The sequence below is a fragment of the Helicoverpa armigera genome, chromosome 5, assembly GCF_030705265.1.
Source record: "Helicoverpa armigera isolate CAAS_96S chromosome 5, ASM3070526v1, whole genome shotgun sequence".
Classification (NCBI taxonomy): domain Eukaryota; kingdom Metazoa; phylum Arthropoda; class Insecta; order Lepidoptera; family Noctuidae; genus Helicoverpa; species Helicoverpa armigera.
In genome coordinates, this window is record NC_087124.1 from 5,421,724 (window position 1) to 5,439,818 (window position 18,095).

Here is an 18,095-nt window from a genome sequence, read left to right on the forward strand (position 1 = left end):
ATATTGTGTGGTAATCTTATCACGTAAACTTGTACCTGGAGTTACGGTTTTCCTACGAACGCTTACATCATTCGGCATAAGTAAATGGCAAGTCGTATTGGAGGAAAACTTAAGTCTTTGTTGTTCGCCGCCGGTGCGAACCAGCCTTTAAGCAGCGCTTTTAAATTATTGGTGAAGTCTATGAATAAAGGTGCTCCCGAGCTCCTTTAATAGGATTTAAGAGTTGCGAGCGGTTTGCGGGTGCTCGGACTCTATTTTAAGCCTGGGGTGCTGACTTTCTGAGTGCTTTGCCGTGTCATGCCCGCGTCGACGTCGCGTCATACTAACTCTGTTTTGTCTTACATTAAGTCAAAAAAGGAATCAGGATTTACGTTAACGCTGTACTTACATAACAAAGTGATTTTGGCAGACGGAAGTAATAGGAGATGCTATCAAACAAAAGCGCGAGAAACTCTATACAGATTCCGGTGCGTAATTCAAAAGTTTTTCATTGCACATTTATTCTCACGTATTCTGTAACTTTGCTGAAGTTGTAAGCTCAGATCCCAAATTAGGATATCGTAAAATTTAATGGCCACCAGTTTGCGTATTTGTTGAATAATGGTCGACCTAAATTGTTTAATTGTCGGAATTAAACCCAAATAGTTGTACGAATTCATTCGCACAGCTACCGTTACAGCAGGAGGTAATCTCTGAGGGTGGCATATCAGTGGAAGCAAGTTTGTTTGTGTGAGGTGCTCGAGTCAACAGCGCAGCTCGCTGCTTGCTTTATATTGTACCTTCAAATATTGACGTAGGATGTTCTTAGCAGAGATAAAGCTGGAAAACAACAAGTAATTGAATTTATCACTGGGAAACGATGGGTTAGTTTGTATCGATGATTACAGTCAGGGCGCTAAAATGTTCTCTTGTGTACTCGGATCATTATCGACGACACGAAGATTTTCCTTTACTGTAGGCTGGCCAGATAAATCTCTGCCGGCGATGCAGTAACTACGTAGCTGCAATAATAGATAATCTAGCAAAATTGACTCCTGAGCGTGCGAACACGCATCTGCCTCCTAGTCTCAGGGTACACGTCTATCAACTATAACGTGAAGATATCTAGAGTTGAAGGGAGTCCCGCACGACTTAAAGCAGTCTCGTACCTTTCTGCCTGAATGTAAAATGTTTGGTTTGGTTCACATTTCGGCGAAATGTGAGGCTTCTCATATTTTTTTAACCGGCAGGTGACCGGCTGCGAGAGCGGGACGGGCGCGGCGTACGAAAGCTTGAGGATCGAGTGTATCCGAGATAGTCTTGCGTCGGCTCGACAGGGAGCCGATCGCCTCGCGTTACGTCGCGCCCGTACAACTTGTAACGTCAAAAACTTTACGTAAATATTTAAACCACCTGTGGTTTTTAGCTAAAGCTGTAAATACAATATCAGTGTGTTTAGCGACTCTGTAGCGAGCTGTTCGCTTACAATTAATTTAGTTATCCTGGCCACTGTGGTCGGGAATAAGATCGTGTCTTCAGTTTTGTGGAAAGCATCGGTATCGAGTGCATGTCAGAAAGATCCTGTTGCACCTTTAATAGCGGTGAGTATTTTTGAAAATCAAAAAGTCTTACTTATCCTCAGGCCAGTGCAGAATTTATTACGTTTTAAATCTTTATTTAGCGGGCACTAGTCACGTTGTTATGTTGTCATACAGTTATCACTTGAATAATGCAGTGATTTGTTTGTTATCAAGTTACCGTTTGAACTAAATATTAATTAAGTTAGCTCACATCGATAAACTTTAAAGAAGTTTTATTGTGATTAATTACCTACCTACTTCAATGTTTGCAAATGTAAAATAATGAAGGTATTCATATACAAAGTTAGACTGTTTATTATCAGCGTTATCGTATTTGTAGATGTCACTGCTAGATGCGGATAATGTTGGAATCTTTGTGTAAAAAACAATTAGGTAACTGTTTAATTGAGAACTTATGTGTACTTATAATTTTGCGAGTTTATATTTGAATATTCCTTATTAGTTGCATATTCATATTTTACAACCATAAGCAAAATTATTTTTATTGATCTACCTAATTATAGAGAATTCTTTAAAAAAATGTAATCTACCTACATATATATTTAGTAACTGATAAGAACAAACATCATATTCATCTCAGCATTCATTTGTAATGAGGTACCTAAAGATCAAGCACGTAGGATGCTGCGAATATGAGTTTCTTACACTATGCTGATAAGGTATCTTCTCAGATCTCATATCCTTACAGAAAAAATAACCGTGCATTTTGCGAAGATTTACGCACTATCGTACGTTGACCTTTTTTATGATTTCAAAAATATTGTGATCACGGTTTTCTTTATCAGAATCGGCGTTAGTTGATTACACTGGTCAACAAATTATAATTTTTTTTTTGGTGCAAAGGTGAAATATACAATTTCTTGTAGGATATTAGATACGTAATCGAAGTCCAGAACATAAAGTTGCACTAGCACGCAGGGATTTAGAGATATACCCCTCCTAAAGTACCAAAAACGCGTTTTTTTATGAAATTTGATGTCATTTTTTGGGGACAGCAGAATTTTATAGGAATTTCTAACTAAAGCATCATATAGTACTACTTTCCCCGCATTAACCCCATTTTAATTTATATTTTTGCGAGTTTTATTTCCCGATATATACCATTTTATAACTAAAGTGGAGTTTTTTCATACTAACAGGCCAAATGAAATATAGGGAAGATCGAACTATCGTAGCTGTATACATATTTCATGAAAATTTAAACTCTTAACGTTGGAAATAAAAATGAATTTCAATCGGGAAGAGTGGTACTATATAATGCTATAGATAGAAACAAAAAAAACTATTTTGCTGTACTTCAAAAAAATCGTCAAATATCGTTAAAATCGCGTTTTTGGTACTTTAGGAGGGGTATATCTCTAAATCCCTACGTGCTAGTGCAACTCTATGTTCTGGACTTCGATTACGTATCTAATATCCTACAAGAAATTGTATATTTCACCTTTGCACCAAAAATGCTGTTGACCTGTGTTATCAATAAAACGATTCTATTGCTTAATTAATTCCTAGGACCATATTTAACCAAAAATCATGCGGTTAAAAAAAAGTTTTTTGTAAGACGCGCTGAAATTTCAGACAGCAGTAAAATACTTATTTATCAATAGAGAATAACAGAAGCCAAAAAACTAATATCTGCGAGAATCCCATTTTTTTTACATAATGTTATTCTGACCTCCTATAGATATCATCAGTCACCACAGTCCTTTTTAACGTCGGGGCTAGAATAATAGTTAAAAACCTAAACAAAGAAAACAATTGAGCGCCAGTGAGTCTAACAACCTTCTAAATAGTGAATCATGACTAGAAGTGCCTTTCCCCTAAAAAAAATCTCTTTATTCGGTAACTACCGATAACTGTTTCCATGGGTCCGGGAGAAATACCTACCATTGAATTACCGAACAAAGGATTTTACCGATCAGGTTCAGTCTTGCTTTAACTCTCCTATTTAGAGGTACTTGTAATTCTCTCTTGGATGTCCATTTTAAACGTGTTGATAAAGGTGTGTTTGATGACAGTTGGTAATGAATTCTTAGATCTTGGGGCAATTTTTTGATGAGCTTACAGTTGGTTAATATCTATATTCTCTTTAGTATTTACCTACTGACTAAGAGACTTTTTTCTCTCAGTCTTCATCTTTTTCGATCAGTCAACTTCATATTTTCAAGATCCACTTACTTCAGAAAGAAGACGGATCACAATCCATACAAAATTACCCCACGTCCTATAACAATGTGACGTATCTCAAAAAAAAGATAAAAATGTATAAAAAAATATGGCATACTCTCTAATTTACTTTTTTTACACCTTCATATGAAAAAAATGCTTTAAAAATTGTTTAGGCGCTGTTATGAAAACATCGTTCATGGGACTATTTATGGACTATTTTATTAAATTATTTTTTTGTTTGATATGGTATACCCCACAGGTGGTCCCATAACCATCAGGTCAGGTTCTGATAATGGGAACCCTGAGAAATCTAGGGCAACTTTTGAAAGTTGTAGGCATGCACAGAGTAAAAACTTGATAATAAGATGTACGTCTGATAACACTATGCATTGGTGAAAGTTTGGAGCTGACCTGATGATGGAGACGAAAGAAGGTCGAGGGAACTCGACAGCTATATATGTAAACTACCTCGTGTTTGTGCTTATATTATTCGTATTGACGAGACCTTTGCAACAGTGAAGGTCTGGAGCTGGCCTGATGATGGAGGCCAGAGAAGTTCGAGGGAACTCGACAACTGAATATGTGAACTACCTTGTGTTTGGGCTTATATTATTCGAATTGATGAGAACTTTCCACTTATGCGGAAAATGACAACTGTGCTTGTCACTGAAAAACCAAAAATAAAAAAACTTTTTTACAATAAAATAAAACCGACTCCCAAAAACACTGAAATGCAAAAAATAACTATTCTTAGGAGCATCGGCCAAGTGGGGCAGAAGTCGGTGGGGAAATAAACTTAGGTACATCCATTAGACACCGACTTCTGAAGTAGTTTACATATTAAGTTGTCGAGTTCCCTCGACCTTCTTTCGTCTCCATCATCAGGTCAGCTCCGAACCTTCACTGTTGCATAGTGTTAAAAGACTTACACCTTATTATCAAGTTTTTTTCCTGCACATGCCTACAACTTTCAAAAGTTACCCTGGATTTCTGAGGGTTTCCATCATCAGATCCTGACTTGATGATTATGGGACCACCTGTGAGGTATACCCTATCAAACAAAAAAATAATTTAATGAAATATTCCATAAATAGTCCCATGAACGATGTTTTCATAACAGCGCCTGTACAGTTTTTAAAGCATTTTTTTCGTATGAAGGTGTAAAAAAAATAAATTAGAGAGAATGCCATATTTTTTTTAATATTTTTATCTTTTTTTTGAGATACGTCCCATTGTTATAGAACGTGGGGCAATTTTGATCCATCTTCTTTCCGGTCCTTTTGATTTCAAGCTGTAATTTTTATTCCTCAAAATGATCCTCGATAGACCTAAAATGTCTAGTATCAAAAACTCATTAACGTCGTGCAACAAAATTCAATTTAAACTGAGTCATCGAACGGTTTCGAAGTTTTCTCCGAATTTGAGCTGGAAGGAAGTACCGTTTCATTTATTTTTATTCCTGCTACATTAACATTGTTCAAAAAAGGATAATGCTCAAGACAAATAATTTATGAATGAACATGATTCATTAGCCTGTATTAAGACCGCAAGGGCAGTTATTTATGAAATGGAAAGGAAAATTAAAAGCAGCCATGGAAGTGGTTTTGTTGTTGTTAATTACACAATAAGAATACAAGGATAATGATTAACTTGATTTATTTGTTTTAACAATTAATATTAGCCGCTTGACATTCACCTAGAAAAATAAAGACATAAAAATGAAATATCTTGTATAGGCATAGTGTCGTGCTGAGATGCGCAAACGCAACTTTTTTCGTCGTTCTCACGGTGCTTGGACGAGTTTAAAAGCGGCAGCCGCTAATTGCTGATAATGTGCGTTTAATGTGTTATGTTACATGCATCTTAATATCTACCTGGATGATATTATGTAGGAAGTCACGCGACTGCTGCAATGTTGCTAAGAAAAATGTTTTAAGTGCTTTCCATTGGATCTAAGCTTCTTACTCGGAAATAGCGAAAGCTTTTCTGATGTAACAGGATTAACCACTGTTAGGTACTTGCTGCATAAGTTCTTCTCATATTCTTCTAGGACATTCCATATTTGGGCGTTTCAGATTCACAAGGATTTAAACAATTTATTTTATTTGTACCCATCGAGAATATGATTTAGGTAGCTCGGAAGACCATTATCATATTGGTAAACTATGTATTTCTATTTCAAATGCATTTAAATTGTGCTCGGCTGGGGAATTCATTAGCCGTTGGGCTACATTCCGATAATTTTAACATATTTTATGTCCCGCATCCCCCATGTCGAATGACCGAGGCAGGGCTCCGGTCGCGGCCGACAAAGAGCCCACAATGGCCCGATTGAATGACAATAGGCGTCCACGGTCCACCGCCGCGCTCCACTGTGACCCTGGTACATCGACCCATTAGATAATATCAAGCCGTGTAAATTTATGCTCATTCTGACCCAGTTTTACGTAGAAATAATTTTAGATTGTCACGGTCGTAGGTCAACTCGGGATGCGTTCGTCATCAGAGATCGGAATGGCCCACTTCATTCCATACCTTGGTTAATAGGGCGCTATTGAAGAAACACAAACTTGTTCGGGACGAAAACATATCCATATAAATTTTGTGTCTACAATAAATAGCGATCAATTCATATTTCCGAGCTGTAAGTAAACTTCTTGAAACTGCAATTAACCTCTGAGATAAAGGTTAAAACAACGTGCTAAATTAAATATCTTAAATTACTCAGTTCACATATTTACAGCATGGCACATTGTTTATCCTAAACGATTTACCTGGAAATTGGTCTGATACACTGAACAGACGAGATAAGAATAATAATTGTGTACATTTATAAGAGGAAAGCTCGCCAGAGACGTTGTAGACCTATATTCTAAGATCAGATAGCAATGTAATCAAGTTTTGAACCGGATTAGTAAACCTTATCGCTTGACCATGCGTCGTAACTCACGCACGATTAGCAAATGCAAATGGCACTTGAGAGCTCGTAACATATTGTCGCAGATCGTTTATATTCGCACTTATGTGATCAATCGGCGAATTACCACGTCCAGTTTTCATTCTAGCTTTGAAAGTAGATCAAGCCATTATACGAGTTCATATTGATTGTAATTTGGTTTAAATTAAGATTTTCAGCAGGTTTTCCAGACTGGCCGCAAGTTTTAACTCCTACGTGTAAAGATAAGAATTATTGTATTGAGATTATCATTTCGATAGTGGTACCGAAGCAAGCCCAGCCAGCACAAACCTTTTGAATAATTTTTGTTTAACAGCAGTCATAGAAGCTAATTGCAGATAAAAACTACTGTAAATAGCTGATATGGCGCTTACTCAGACGTTATTCAAGCAATTTGGGCACAAAATATACTGCTATTAGCTGTGTAATAGCAACGTAAAATATGAATAATTTTTGAATAATTGTACGGCAAGCTGAATATCTTCTACATAAAAAGATTTTGTTCTTTAACACAAGTATTACAGCTCTTTTAGCCAGATGATGAGTGAATGATGAATGAACATATTATAATTAATTGACTGAGTCCTTCAAAGCTCAGATATTCAGATCATACACAGCGTTTAGCTTATTTCAGGTATATTTTAGCAAGAAGTTGATCAAATTAAATATTGACAAATCCGAACAGAGTTATACATATTCGTAGTATAATATTTTACCTATCGTAATTTTTACCCTTATTTAGGCTTGATGAAAGAAATTGTAGGTGCGCATGCAACTTTACCGTGTATATATATATATATTTCGTGTAAATTTTTCACGCGCTTCCTGATAAGCCGGGTTTTGAAGAAATAAACAACATTTCTTCTAGTTATGTTTTTTACGTGTAAAATATTTTTTTAGTTTATTTCAATGTCAGGGTTCAAAAATAACCATGTAAAACTTTTTTAAGAATATTATATTTATTTCGTTATTAAACTTGAGTATTTGAGTATAAAATTCCACATCATTATAACTAGGTTATGTTGTTCGATAATGGCGACGCACATTCTGAATAAAATCTGATTGCACAGCGGCTTACCGTCTAATGTATGCATAACAGACCATAAGTGTCCACTTAGTAAGTTGTGCTCTGGTTAAAAGTGGACTGCATTAAAAAAATTTCGACAACTGTTCTATAATAACACACATGCGTACTGTAAATCAAACAATTAGGATTCAGTCATATAATAATAAAAACCCGATGAATTGAAAACCTCATTCTTTTAGAACTCGGTTAAAATATATTACGATACGAAAAATTACATACTTAATTATAACTTATCATTGTAGTACAGAATTCATAATAGTACGATACAAATAAATAAGCATAGTAGGTACTATATAGTATATACCTACTACAAACGTGCGATGCATTTTCACATAGTAACCCTACAAAACAATTAGCACTGTCAGCCGGTTAAATGCTGACTAACTTTCCAGAACAGCTCTTCTAGCTTAAAAATGTCTAAGTACTTCTCATGAATACGCAGCAAACTTCTGCATCAGAATCTGTTAATATTGCTTTAACTACAGTTAGCTGCACATGACGGTAATTTCGTACTCAAAGCGTCATAAAGTAGTTACAACAGCCATCTTTATTTCTGTTAAGTTACTATATGCTTCATAACAGAAACAACGCCTATTTTATACAGCAGCTGAATAACTGTCAAGGTGTAGTGTGTAATACAACTAAAAGAAAACAGAATACAGCTTATCCAGTATCATGCTTGATAATGGAATTTTATACCAATGTTATACAAAAGATTACACGAACTCTTGAGTAGCAGGTCTTTTTAAGATGATTATTCAGTTTGAAGAAATAAAATCCGCAAATTACTAAACTAATTCAGCTGATAGCATTATTATAGCAAGAAATAACTTTAATACATAATTTGGTAATACACTCAGCTTTTATTCATATATAATAAAGCTTAACCCTGCATAGGGTTAAATTCTTGGCCAGTTATCTGACTTGTGTGCTGCCTGGGAGGTCTTGTATAAATAAAAGGTCTAACTTTCTCTTGTTATCGTAATCCGCATTAAAAATGAGACATTCCTGATGAAAGGGTGGTCAGAAACTCGGGTTATGCGGAATATGAAATAACGGCAATTTGATGGCAGTTTCGTAATTTATGTCTGCAGCGATAAAACGAGCGATAGTTATTTATTTACATGCCTCGCTCACTTATCGAGGCATAAAAATGTATTTCGAAGGAAACTGTGTGTGTCATTCACTAATTGCCTTGATGCCTTGTTATCATATCTTCATTACTCACCATTGATATGCCTGGACGAGCCACTGACGTGGTCCTCACTGTGCTGACAAACTTAAAATTAGTGAATATAAACACATTATAATAATTAATGGATTTTAAAGAAAACATTGGCCTAATTGTAACATAACTATACCTGTTATCGTTTGTATTATTTTCAATGCAACCTAGAAGAAAATTACTAATCTTTTTTGTAGATGCCAAATTATTTTGGCGTGTTCAAAGCTCGTTTTATCTTTCTCTGTATAATGAGAGGACTTTGACATTACAGCAGATGATGAGAAAATAATAGCATCACGTCACGGCATTTCATAGACTTGTGTAACTAGGTACTACAAGAGTCCAAGTGCTCCATTGAACGTAAAATACCATTTAATAGTTTTGCCAACAACTGGGGACAAATAAAAACTTGATTAGTCGGTAACTATTAAAGGGACCACCCACTTTATTATCTAAACTAAGAATATTACTAGGCAGTTAGAAAAACGAAAGAGCTAAGGACTATAAAAAGGGGAAAAAATTCACTTGTAATCGGTAAGTCAACGGCCAAGTCGGGTCGTTTGGCGCCATTCGAAGCCTGTACCATAAATATAATTACTTGTAAACTGTAGCCATTTTATTATAAGATTAACGGACACTCAGCGGGTGTTTTTATTAAAACTCGATTATACTGCTGACGTGTATCGTAAATGGCAAAGTAAAAAGCCTCGCGTATTTTATTAGGCGTTGTATTTATGAAAATGTTCTCTCTAGAATAGAAGACGAAGTTGATACCCAAAGCCTTGGTAAAGTATACCTACCTAGGTAACCCAGTTTTAAAACGTAAGGCTTGTAGTGGATTGAATGTATTAAAGAAGTGATGAAACAAATGAAATTTTGTGAATTAACAAAAAATCTACGAGAAATTGGTCATATTTTGATCCCGCTGAAGCGCGTTCTTACGGCAATGGCTGCTACAATGTTGGTAAACTAAGTACAGGTAGCTACGAAGATCACTCTAATTACTATGATTCCACAAATACTATTGTTTAGCACCTCCATTAAGCTGTTAGTTTTTGTGAATTGAACGATTATCTACTACGATGTTTGTACGCCCACTAAACATTTTTTATAGTTTTTTGCCAACTAAGCTACCTGCGTTCAACGTAACTAATAAAGAAGAACCAATTAATTAAGTTTCTACGTAACTTTGGTATGAGGAAGTAAAAAGTTTAATTTATGGTTTAAAAAACACTGATGTTATTGGTCATGGCCGAAATCGTCTAGGACAATAAACTGTTTGTAAACGGCTTGAAAATACACCTTTAGCTAAGTGATGGTGCTAGTAAAATAGATTAACTCTGCAAATTGGACATGTACCAAGATTTTCGAGATTTAAGTACTAACCTAGGCCACGAATACAGAATCATACTGGTTTCTACAATAGGTATTTAGAAATTTCGGTATTCCTATTTCAAACATTACGGCTATTTTATTAAGGTGTTCTGAATTCAGATGTATCCGTCCGTCGATGCCGCAAGCGTGTTTGTCTATTGCAAGGGTCCCTTATCTATGTACACACACCTTATCTTGTCTATGGATGACAACAGTAGCACGACTTGCGTCCGTTTATGGGATTTCTCTAGCTTATCTGATGGTCTTATCTCCTTGAATTTCTCAGGGCACCCATTCATGTTGATATCTATGAATATTCATGTTGGGGAAAACTTTAAGATTGACACTATTCGCGATATTATCTTGATGTAGTTTTGCATCTGTTTTGTCTTCTCTTATTTTAAATAATGCGTCTTTATTGCTAGGTACTGGTAAATTGTGGTTGAGAATAAGAATAGAATAGAATCGTAAAGATGTAGAATCTATCAAGTGTATTTTTGTTAGCGAGTATTTCTATCTTTCTAGTTAGGTATGTATTTTGAAGATTTTTTCCAATATGTACAAATCAATGAAAGAAAGGAAGGAAAATTCATAATGTTCGGAGTTCACAGTCGATCGCTTCCATTAGCATTGGCACAAATATTAACACATAGCCCGAATGCTGGCGTAACGCAGAGGAATATTTTCCGACATTTTATTGCTTAGTTATGAAGATTCTATTCATGAATGCCTGAGACAAAGGCATATTTCAACGGCTTGTCGGTGGATATTACATTTTTTTTCATAACATCTTATGTTTCGCAGTTTTTAGACATGTTATTGCCGTTAACAATGCAAATCCTGCAATGTTTATTAAATTGCATTCGACGAGTAGATATGGCACATGATAAATGGTTATTCGTTTTACTCGTGATCTAACATCGTACTTTTTAAAACCTGGAAACATACCAACGTGGTTTTACCTTTACCTATCTATCTTGTAGATAAGTGGGCAACAAACTAAACCTTGAATATATACTTGTACTTTGTGTCTTGAACCCTCTTACTTGATGTTGCAAAAGCATAACAATATTAAGGTATCCTGTAAGATCAATGTTTCAAGTAAGACCTATTTGACATAAGGGTATCGTACAACCGTGTCGGTAAGGGCAGCGCGCCAACCCTTTTTTATCGCACTGCGCCAGCGGCGTATAACAAAAGAATGCTTCGAGTTATGAATGACTGGCATTCTCTCATTCACACAAACCAACCGGCTAGTCTACCACTTGTTTAAATACTACTTGTTATTATACTGTTTTGCGACTTCTTGTTTCAATAACATGCACCGATGGAGATGTCTTTACGTGTTATTTATCTCCAGGTGAAATACACATAATTATCGCGTTTAGTGAGGTAGGTACGTACGTCCTTCAGATATCTGTTGTTGTTTATGTATAAGTTTACTGAAAAGCAGACATATCATTTGAGTTTCCAGGTCTTTCCAAACAAGAAATATAAAATACCATACCTATTACTATCTAAATAACTTAAGTAATAGGGGTTAAAGTATGAAATTGCCGATTTGTACTGAAAACCTAAATTGTATTTTTTTTTAATTTTTAACAAACTTATTTAATCAAAATAGTTGCCATTATTATCTATACATTGCGGTCATCTAATAAGAAGGTCATTTATGCCTTTACGATAGAACTCTGAGGATCTAGACTGCACAAACAGTGTGAAAGAATTTTGTTCTGCCTCCTGGGAAGAAACTTCTTGTGACGTAGATAATTGTCCAAATCACAAAAAAAATGGTCGTCCGTTAGAGCAAGGTCTGGCGAATATGGAGGAAGACGAATAGTTTCCAACTGCAGTTCCTGAAGAGTTAAAACGGTTTATTTTGCTGTATGAGGCCTCGCGTTGTCATGGAGCAATAGCGGTGAAGGTCGATTCATGAGTCGTGGCTGTTTTACTGCTAATTTTTTCAACATTATTCGGTGTTCGGCTGGGTATCTGGGTAGTTTGACTAGGATCGGCGTTCACCGTCTCTCTTAATTTCTCGTTAATCACCTGTCAGGCGGTCTTTCTCATGGCTCGTTCTTCAAGTCGAAGTTTCCACCACGAAAGCGTTTAATCCAAAATCGCACGGCGCGTTCTTTAGCAGACACCTCTTCAAATGCAGCATTGATATTGCGGGCTGTTTCTGCCGTTCAATCCCGCGTCGGAACTCATATTCAAAAATTACTCAAATTTTCGCAGTATCCATCTTTCTTGTTTAAGTTCAAAACAATTGAACATCGATAATCAAATGTTTCACATTTTTTAAAAGAAGAACATCACAGAAACCACGTGAAAAAAGTTCCATTCGAAAACCTCAAACCATGAAGACTCTATGGCAATTCAAAAACCTACTAGAATAAAACGGCAATTTCATACTTTAACCCCTAATATTTCCAGGCTGATGTCCTCAACCGCATTCTTAAGAACTGATGCACTCATGAGTGTTGAGAACCACTACTTGACTGACTTCCTAGAAATCGCCAAATATCTAAAGTAGAATGTTACCACGTTATCAGGTAAAAAGTGTTAAGATCTGCAGAGGTCTCAGGTACAATTTACTTTGTAAAATGCATTACCGAGTTGCAGCATCGTATCTTGCGAACAATGGTCCGTGGTCAGCGGGTCGCTCTCTGTTTAGACTAGAAGTGGTGGCGCCACGTCACTCCGCGCCGATAACGCAATAGTTCAATGTTTTTGTGTTTCTGATACAAGGACCTGATACGGTTAGGTGCGTCATGACTTTTAAGGCATACTTGAATACTAGGAAAAATATAGGGATAAAAATGTACTCAAAAATATTAATCATCAGTCGACCATCACAGGAAAGTTTTATTAAATAACTTTCTGATGAATGTCTGAACAAGGCTATAAATCTTTACTACACCTATGCATTTCAATGACAATCACATACCCGTTTTATCTCCTAGGAATGTGCAGTAACTGGATTTGCTTTTTTTTCTACAAAGCCTGCGACAGGTTTTTTTGAGGTCGGTGCTATCGTACGTCTTGTTAAAGACTACAAGAACATTTCTGGCGAAATTTGCATCATAATAAACCTCGCTGTTAATTGCTATGCAAATTGGTGGCGCCAAATATTATGACGGATATCAAGCGAGGAATGCAGTTCGTATACCTACTAACCATATAGAAAGCGGTTCCGATTTTGTTTTAGCTATATCCTAATGATAAGCATTTGATATACCTACCTAACGAGTCCGCTCTATCGATTTTATTGTCGACATTTGATTTGTTGATTAAAAACTTTTTATTACATTTTTTGTGCTGACTTTCGCGTAGTCCCTGGAATAGGGACCATCCTTATGTGGCTTATAGTTTTTGTCATAGGAGAGGGTGACAAATATGGCTTGGGTAGGGTACGGTGCACCAAATAGGGCACATCGCTGCTCTTGAATAATTAATTAATTCCGACTATCGCAACCGCTAGGATTGGATTTATTTAGACTGGGAATGGGATGGTCTCCGGGGGATTGTGCAGTTAATTCGGATTGAAATGGGTGGTCTGTGTTTGTGTAGTGTCGCGATGTTCGATTTCATACTTGTACCTACGACATAGAAAATTTATATCCGTGAATAAAAGTCCATCCGTCCCCACAAAAATGCAAATATTTAATAGATATTTCAGAAGTTTTTTTCTTCATTATAAATTGGTTCATAAAATTTAAATATCTGAGGGCACGGCAGTGCCCTCGCCAAGACTCGAGCAAAGCGGGCACGGCCGTACCATCTTTTCTCGAAGCGTTTCGCGGCTATTTCAGCCCCCTGTATCTTCCATGTGGACAAAGCTAGGAGTTTAGGTTTTCGATGACCAAGAGTAAGTATTAGAACAAGCTCAGTCTCAAAATTACAAGACATTTGAATAAATAGTTTAAGAGTAATGAGCGATCAAAGTTACACAATTTTGTCACTCACTGACTCACTGACAGATCATCAAAAATCTAAGGTACTTCTAGCAAACTTAGAACCTTCAAATTTGGCACCAAGATAGGTTATTAGCTACATATAAAGGGAAAATTATAAAAACCTTAAAACTTAATAAAAAAAAGGAAACAAATTTATATTTGCGGTTTTTCAAGAACATTGTGTATGAATTTTGACTGCATTGATAACTTTGTTATTCATTTATGTACAAAATGTTACTATTAGTTTTATTGTTACATAGTGTGGTATATTGTTATTATGTATTAAATATTAATCAAATACATATGAAAAAAAAGCTAGGTTAAATGAAATGAATAATGATAAAATCTTTCATAGAATGCAGTGCGATAAATACTGCATGCTCGCTCGATAGATGGCGTTGTCCTGGTCTAAATCGCGCTATGGTTTCGTTACATAGCTTAGTATAAGTAGTACTTTAAAAAAAAATTCATGTGCCGGTTAAGCAGTACACGGCCTCCTAGGCTGAACTGCGAGATGCCATTCCAAATTCATGTGATAGTGCCATCTATCTCTGAAATAAACCCCTTTGATTCTAAAAGATATTCGATTCGAAAATTCGACGATTTTGAAGTTTATAATTTATTTTAAAAAAAATGTTGTTTACGTACTACTTTAGGTGTACATATTTAGTCTATACCCCAATATTATAAAGAGGAAAACTTTGTTTGTTTGGTTGTAATGGATAAACTCAAAAACTACTGGATCGATTTAAAAATTCTTTCACCATTAGGAGGCTATATTATCTGCGAGTAACACAGGCTATATTTTATCCCGGTGCGAGCAGTAGGGACGCGGGTGAAACCGCGGGAAAACGGCTAGTTTGTTATATATTTAGTTAGTTGCATGTAAGCTAATTTAATTTGTTATATACTTAGAGAAGAAAGAGACCTACAAAAAATAAATTAGATCCCACCAAAAACATTAAATGTAAAAAAAGCCAAGCCTCTACGCAATTCTTCCACCGTAAAAAGTTTTGAGATCGCATAGAAGCCAAGTCCTGTTCAACTTTAATTGTAATAATAAATCAACATTTTGTGACTATATCAATTAAATAGTTTTGTTCATTTTACAATAATATTGTCTTGGCCATGAGCACAAGTTAATACTCGCTCCTTGTGTGTCCCCGTGTAAATACCGTTGGATTTATAAATTTATATATGGACATGATTATGTGATTGGACTGATTATGGACTGATTGGAATTTGAGATCTCCATGGACTAAACATGCGCCATAGTTCATGTGCAGTTCATTGATCTTGCATGATACTGACTGTCGGTCATTTAGTAACAATAAACTAAAAGTATTTAATTCTGTGATATTAAAATTCATGTTTGACTTTCACCTCTTCCAGATAATATGCTGTATTATATTTATAGTTTATTGTGCTCATGGCCAAGACAATATTATTGTAATGTTAACAAAACTATTGATATAGTCACAAAATATTGATTTATTATTACGAATATAGTTGAACAGGACTTGGCTTCTATGCGATCTCAAAACTTTTTACGGTGGAAGAATTGCGTAGAGGCTTGGCTTTTTTTACATTTAATGTTTTTGGTGGGATTGAATTATTCTACAAGTTAAACGTTTTTAAAGCTATTTAATAAATCAGCATCTAGACCTCTATGGAATTTGATAAATCTTGCATGTTTTGCTAAAATCATGGCACATTTAGATTCAACATTTCACACTAATTTAGAACTTAAAGTGGTTTTGATGTTTACTTATTAGAATAATTTTGCATTACGAGATTTTTGGCTACCTATGAGTTTTTAAATGTTAAATATTACTTGCTATAGGTAATCTAAAATTTAGATTACTTATTTAAAAACTTCATTTAAAATACTTTCCTATTGGAAAAATAGCTAATTTATTGGCTTTATACTTACTCAAAAGATAATTTAAAACAAAGCTATAAATAAAAATATTAATAGTGCTATACATCGCGTGAGCAAATCCGAAGCGAAGAAGAGGCTTACAGTGAAGTTAAGCTTATCGGCTTAGTATGGCGATTATCAAGTCTCTGTACCCTTACGTTCATCGTGGTCCTACAAAATGCTACTTCATTCATACATGGTACGTAGTAATCTATATGGCCTAGGGCTTATCCCTTGGAGCGGCCGACACTTATCGGGCAACGATGGATCGCCCGCCAGCGTAATGGAAAATCGTTGTAGCTCAGAACCGTCCGTTCCGACGAACTGCCATCATTGTTCCATGTATATGTTCTGCGAAAAATTCCAATAATATTCCTGTAAAAGATCTGGCAGTGTTGTTGGGAAAATAGACAAAAGCAGCCATTCCGTCAAAGTTACTTCTAAGCCACAAATATGTTTTAACATCAAATCAATTATTCTGCTATTATGTGGAACATGACAAGGATACATATCTACGTCTAAGAAAAATTTGTCTGAAGTTCAATAAGCTTAACGAACTGAACTGAAAGATTAACAACATTCTTGCGACCCATAATAAACGAAATATGTTAAACATTTATGATTCGTTCCAACTTCGAATACGCGTTGATGAAAATTTAAATTCCTATTCTGAATAATCTCACGCCGCCAAGAGGGCCGAGGAGAAAATTACATTCCATTTTGCGCGTTAACACGTACGGATATTATTATTATAGATAATCATCAAACCTAACAAACCAATTACACGATTACCACGCTTCGCAGTGGGTCTTATCTTAATCCACTGGCTATTTGAAGGCGGTAACTTATTCAAACCCGTGTTTAATTGGATCTCGGCGCTAGCCAGCGCATTCTCCAAACGAACCGTGACTATCACGTTTATTCCGTATACATTCCAAATTGTATGTTTGTATATCGACTACCGTGTGCTATAAACAGGGCCAGGCTTGCCAATAAACTTTTAGCGCTTTATTATTGCCATCTATCTTTATACAGACATCAACCTAACAGGGTTTAGTTCTTGGGTAATAAAATCTACCTGTTTCTTTAGTCTTTAAAAACAGTCTTGTGGCGCACAAAGAGGAGAAAAATGTCAGACAGGACGACAGCGTGGATTTATGCCAAGTCGGGCTTTTACTCGCGAAACATAAAATTTGTAACCATTTCCGTGAGGTGCTCACATAAAATAAACCGTGGAAAATCATTTAAAGTGCAGGCACATCTCCAATAGACTACTCGGATATGGCCACGGCTGCTATTTCTACTTTTTGTACGACTTTGAATATTAATGTTTATTAGTTAGTACTACATATTTCCGAGATTTTTATAGGTAATGGTATGGATGCCTCCTAGCTCATTACGTTTCAGGTTTTCCCATCGATATTTTTTTCCACTTTGATGCGTTAGTGATGTAATTGAGTAAGTATTTAAGTTACAGTCCCAAAAATCGAACCTTACATTTTAAAATGCAGACTGTATATGAGACACCGTAACTGCCATGTGTTTGGTATGCAAAACACTCAAATAATAGGAAACGAAGTTCACCAATATAGATCTTTAACATAATATTAAGTCAAAGATTATTATTTATCCTTTTGCAATGCGGATCTAGCTGTCATGACATGAATTTATTTCACTTCATTATGCATCGTAGACAGTAAATTAATATTTTTTGTTGCACCTGCTTGGCCTTGAGGCCAGAAGATTAGTACTGTGTTGAAGGAAAAACTATATATTCTGTATATTTTGTGGCCAAATGAAATTTTAAATTTTAAATTAAAAAAGTTT

General features: G+C 35.7%; 1 protein-coding gene across 1 annotated transcript in view; it reads left to right on the forward strand.

The window, feature by feature from the left end:
* The first annotated feature begins 1,269 nt into the window (after positions 1 to 1,269).
* The window catches only part of LOC110373702 (extracellular sulfatase SULF-1 homolog), a 75,883-nt gene continuing 59,057 nt past the window's right edge, over positions 1,270 to 18,095 (forward strand). Inside the window, exon 1 of the mRNA XM_021331451.3 lies at positions 1,270 to 1,580. The gene's annotated coding sequence lies outside the window, so the exon portion shown is untranslated. The remainder of the gene's footprint in view (positions 1,581 to 18,095) is intronic.